This window comes from Schistocerca nitens, chromosome 9 (genome assembly GCF_023898315.1).
Source record: "Schistocerca nitens isolate TAMUIC-IGC-003100 chromosome 9, iqSchNite1.1, whole genome shotgun sequence".
Lineage (NCBI taxonomy): Eukaryota > Metazoa > Arthropoda > Insecta > Orthoptera > Acrididae > Schistocerca > Schistocerca nitens.
The window spans coordinates 528993646-528999645 of NC_064622.1; positions in this window are offsets into that span (position 1 = coordinate 528993646).

Below are 6000 nucleotides of genomic sequence, written 5' to 3' on the forward strand. Positions count from 1 at the left end.
GTACTGTATCCCTTGGACCTTCACATTGACCATGAAACACAGAAATCGCATCGGAATTGAATACAAAATGCACAATGCCGACTTAAGTACAAGAAGAGTGAATCTTCTAAGAGTTTGTGGTTTGAGCGGTTCCTGGGAGACCAGTATTAAATTCCGATGCACCAGTGCAGGTTTACTGTATCCCTTGGACCTTCACATTGACCATGAAACACAGAAATCGCATCGGAATTGAATACAAAAGCACAATGCCGACTTAAGTACAAGAAGAGTGATTCTTCTAACAGTTTGTGGTTTGAGCGGCTCCGGGGTGACCAGTATTAGATTCCGATGCACCAGTGCAGGTTTACTGTATCCCTTGGACCTTCACATTGACCATGAAACACAGAAATCGCATCGGAATTGAATACAAAAGGCACAATGCCGACTTAAGTACAAGAAAAGTGAATCTTCTAACAGTTTGTGGTTTGAGCGGCCCCTGGGTGACCAGTATTATACTCCGATTACCAGTGCAGGTTTACTGTATCCCTTGGACCTTCACATTGACCATGAAACACAGAAATCGCATCGGAATTGAATACAAAAGTCACAATGCCGACTTAAGTACAAGAAGAGTGAATCTTCTAACAGGTTGTGGTTTGAGTGGCTCCTGGGTGACCAGTATTAGATTCCGATCCACCAGTGCAGGTTTACTGTATCCCTTGGACCATCACATTGACCATGAAACACAGAAATCGCATCGCAATTGAATACAAAAGGCACAATCCCGACTTAAGTACAAGAAGACTGAATCTTCCAAGAGTTTGTGGTTTGAGCGGCTCCTGGGAGACCAGTATTAGATTCCGATGCACCAGTGCAGGTTTACTGTATCCCTTGGGCCTTCACATTGACCATGAAACACTGAAATCGCATCGGAATTGAATACAAAATGCACAATGCCGACTTAAGTACAACAAGAGTGAATCGTCTAAGAGTTTGTGGTTTGAGCGGCTCCTGAGTGACCAGTATTAGATTCCGATGCACCAGGGCAGGTTTACTGTATCCCTTGGACCTTCACATTGACCATGAAACACAGATATCGTATCGGAATTGAATACAAAAGGCACAATGCCGACTTAAGTACAAGGAGAGTGAATCTTTTGAGAATTTGTGATTTGAGCGGCTCCTGGGTGACCAGTATTAGATTCCGATGCACCAGTGCAGGTGTACTGTATCCCTTGGACCTTCACATTGACCATGAAACACAGAAATCGCATCGGAATTGAATACAAAAGGCGCAATGCCGACTTAAGTAAAAGAAGAGTGAATGTTCTAAGAGTTTGTGGTTTGAGTGGTTCCTGGGAGCCCAGTATTAAATTCCGATGCACCAGCGCAGGTTTACTGTATCCCTTGGACCTTCACATTGACCATGAAACACAGAAATCGCATCGGAATTGAATACAAAAGGCACAATGCCGACTTAAGTACAAGAAGAGTGAATCTTCTAACAGGTTGTGGTTTGAGCGGCTCCTGGGTGACCAGTATTAGATTCCGATGCACCAGTGCAGGTTTACTGTATCCCTTGGACCATCACATTGACCATGAAACACAGAAATCGCATCGGAATTGAATACAAAAGGCACAATGCCCACTTAAGTACAAGAAGAGTGAATCTTCTAACAGGTTGTGGTTTGAGCGGCTCCTGGGTGACCAGTATTAGATTCCGATGCACCAGTGCAGGTTTACTGTATCCCTTGGACCATCACATTGACCATGAAACACAGAAATCGCATCGCAACTGAATACAAAAGGCACAATGCCGACTTAAGTACAAGAAGACTGAATCTTCCAAGAGTTTGTGGTTTGAGCGGCTCCTGGGAGACCAGTATTAGATTCCGATGCACCAGTGCAGGTTTACTGTATCCCTTGGACCTTCACATTGACCATGAAACACAGAAATCGCATCGGAATTGAATACAAAATGCACAATGCCGACTTAAGTACAACAAGAGTGAATCGTCTAAGAGTTTGTGGTTTGAGCGGACCCTGGGTGACCGGTATTAGATTCCGATGCACCAGGGCAGGTTTACTGTATCCCTTGGACCTTCACATTGACCATGAAACACAGATATCGTATCGGAATTGAATACAAAAGGCACAATGCCGACTTAAGTACAAGAAGAGTGAATCTTTTGAGAATTTGTGGTTTGAGCGGCTCCTGGGTGACCAGTATTAGATTCCGATGCACCAGTGCAGGTGTACTGTATCCCTTGGACCTTCACATTGACCATGAACCACAGAAATCGCATCGGAATTGAATACAAAATGCACAATGCCGACTTAAGTACAAGAAGAGTGAATCTTCTAAGAGTTTGTGGTTTGAGCGGTTCCTGGGAGACCAGTATTAAATTCCGATGCACCAGTGCAGGTTTACTGTATCCCTTGGACCTTCACATTGACCATGAAACACAGAAATCGCATCGGAATTGAATACAAAAGCACAATGCCGACTTAAGTACAAGAAGAGTGATTCTTCTAACAGTTTGTGGTTTGAGCGGCTCCGGGGTGACCAGTATTAGATTCCGATGCACCAGTGCAGGTTTACTGTATCCCTTGGACCTTCACATTGACCATGAAACACAGAAATCGCATCGGAATTGAATACAAAAGGCACAATGCCGACTTAAGTACAAGAAGAGTGAATCTTCTAACAGTTTGTGGTTTGAGCGGCCCCTGGGTGACCAGTATTATACTCCGATTACTAGTGCAGGTTTACTGTATCCCTTGGACCTTCACATTGACCATGAAACACAGAAATCGCATCGGAATTGAATACAAAAGTCACAATGCCGACTTAAGTACAAGAAGAGTGAATCTTCTAACAGGTTGTGGTTTGAGTGGCTCCTGGGTGACCAGTATTAGATTCCGATCCACCAGTGCAGGTTTACTGTATCCCTTGGACCATCACATTGACCATGAAACACAGAAATCGCATCGCAATTGAATACAAAAGGCACAATCCCGACTTAAGTACAAGAAGACTGAATCTTCCAAGAGTTTGTGGATTGAGCGGCTCCTGGGAGACCAGTATTAGATTCCGATGCACCAGTGCAGGTTTACTGTATCCCTTGGGCCTTCACATTGACCATGAAACACTGAAATCGCATCGGAATTGAATACAAAATGCACAATGCCGACTTAAGTACAACAAGAGTGAATCGTCTAAGAGTTTGTGGTTTGAGCGGCTCCTGGGTGACCAGTATTAGATTCCGATGCACCAGGGCAGGTTTACTGTATCCCTTGGACCTTCACATTGACCATGAAACACAGATATCGTATCGGAATTGAATACAAAAGGCACAATGCCGACTTAAGTACAAGGAGAGTGAATCTTTTGAGAATTTGTGATTTGAGCGGCTCCTGGGTGACCAGTATTAGATTCCGATGCACCAGTGCAGGTGTACTGTATCCCTTGGACCTTCACATTGACCATGAAACACAGAAATCGCATCGGAATTGAATACAAAAGGCGCAATGCCGACTTAAGTAAAAGAAGAGTGAATGTTCTAAGAGTTTGTGGTTTGAGTGGTTCCTGGGAGCCCAGTATTAAATTCCGATGCACCAGCGCAGGTTTACTGTATCCCTTGGACCTTCACATTGACCATGAAACACAGAAATCGCATCGGAATTGAATACAAAAGGCACAATGCCGACTTAAGTACAAGAAGAGTGAATCTTCTAACAGGTTGTGGTTTGAGCGGCTCCTGGGTGACCAGTATTAGATTCCGATGCACCAGTGCAGGTTTACTGTATCCCTTGGACCATCACATTGACCATGAAACACAGAAATCGCATCGCAACTGAATACAAAAGGCACAATGCCGACTTAAGTACAAGAAGACTGAATCTTCTAAGAGTTTGTGGTTTGAGCGGCTCCTGGGAGACCAGTATTAGATTCCGATGCACCAGTGCAGGTTTACTGTATCCCTTGGACCTTCACATTGACCATGAAACACTGAAATCGCATCGGAATTGAATACAAAATGCACAATGCCGACTTAAGTACAAGAAGAGTGAATCTTCTAACAGTTTGTGGTTTGAGCGGCTCCTGGGTGACCAGTATTAGACTCCGATGCACCAGTGCAGGTTTACTGTATCCCTTGGGCCTTCACATTGACCATGAAACACAGAAATCGCATCGGAACTGAATACAAAAGGCACAATGCCGACTTAAGTACAAGAAGACTGAATCTTCCAAGAGTTTGTGGTTTGAGCGGCTCCTGGGAGACCAGTATTAGATTCCGATGCACCAGTGCAGGTTTACTGTATCCCTTGGACCTTGACATTGACCATGAAACACTGAAATCGCATCGGAATTGAATACAAAATGCACAATGCCGACTTAAGTACAACAAGAGTGAATCGTCTAAGAGTTTGATGTTTGAGCGGCTCCTGGGTGACCAGTATTAGATTCCGATGCATCAGGGCAGGTTTACTGTATCCCTTGGACCTTCACATTGACCATGAAACACAGATATCGTATCGGAATTGAATACAAAAGGCACAATGCCGACTTAAGTACAAGAAGAGTGAATCTTTTGAGAATTTGTGATTTGAGCGGCTCCTGGGTGACCAGTATTAGATTCCGATGCACCAGTGCAGGTGTACTGTATCCCTTGGACCTTCACATTGACCATGAAACACAGAAATCGCATCGGAATTGAATACAAAAGGCGCAATGCCGACTTAAGTAAAAGAAGAGTGAATGTTCTAAGAGTTTGTGGTTTGAGTGGTTCCTGGGAGACCAGTATTAAATTCCGATGCACCAGCGCAGGTTTACTGTATCCCTTGGTCATTCACATTGACCATGAAACACAGAAATCGCATCGGAATTGAATACAAAAGGCACAATGCCGACTTAAGTACAAGAAGAGTGAATCTTCTAACAGGTTGTGGTTTGAGCGGCTCCTGGGTGACCAGTATTAGATTCCGATGCACCAGTGCAGGTTTACTGTATCCCTTGGACCATCACATTGACCATGAAACACAGAAATCGCATCGCAACTGAATACAAAAGGCACAATGCCGACTTAAGTACAAGAAGACTGAATCTTCCAAGAGTTTGTGGTTTGAGCGGCTCCTGGGAGACCAGTATTAGATTCCGATGCACCAGTGCAGGTTTACTGTATCCCTTGGACCTTCACATTGACCATGAAACACAGAAATCGCATCGGAATTGAATACAAAATGCACAATGCCGACTTAAGTACAACAAGAGTGAATCGTCTAAGAGTTTGTGGTTTGAGAGGACCCTGGGTGACCGGTATTAGATTCCGATGCACCAGGGCAGGTTTACTGTATCCCTTGGACCTTCACATTGACCATGAAACACAGATATCGTATCGGAATTGAATACAAAAGGCACAATGCCGACTTAAGTACAAGAAGAGTGAATCTTTTGAGAATTTGTGGTTTGAGCGGCTCCTGGGTGACCAGTATTAGATTCCGATGCACCAGTGCAGGTGTACTGTATCCCTTGGACCTTCACATTGACCATGAAACACAGAAATCGCATCGGAATTCAATACAAAATGCGCAATGCCGACTTAAGTACAAGAAGAGTGAATGTTCTAAGTGTTTGTGGTTTGAGCGGCTCCTGGGTGGCCAGTATTAGATTCCGATGCACCAGTGCAGGTTTACTGTATCCCTTGGACATTCACATTGACCATGAAACACAGAAATCGCATCGGAATTGAATACAAAAGGCACAATGCCGACTTAAGTACAAGAAGAGTGAATCTTCTAACAGTTTGTGGTTTGAGCGGCTCCTGGGTGACCAGTATTAGATTCCGATGCACCAGTGCAGGTTTACTGTATCCTTTGGGCCTTCACATTGAGCATGAAACAAAAAAATCGCATCGGAACTGAATACAAAAGGCACAATGCCGACTTAAGTACAAGAAGAGAGAATCTTTTAAGAGTTTGTGGTTTGAGCGGCTCCTGGGAGACCAGTATTAGATTCCG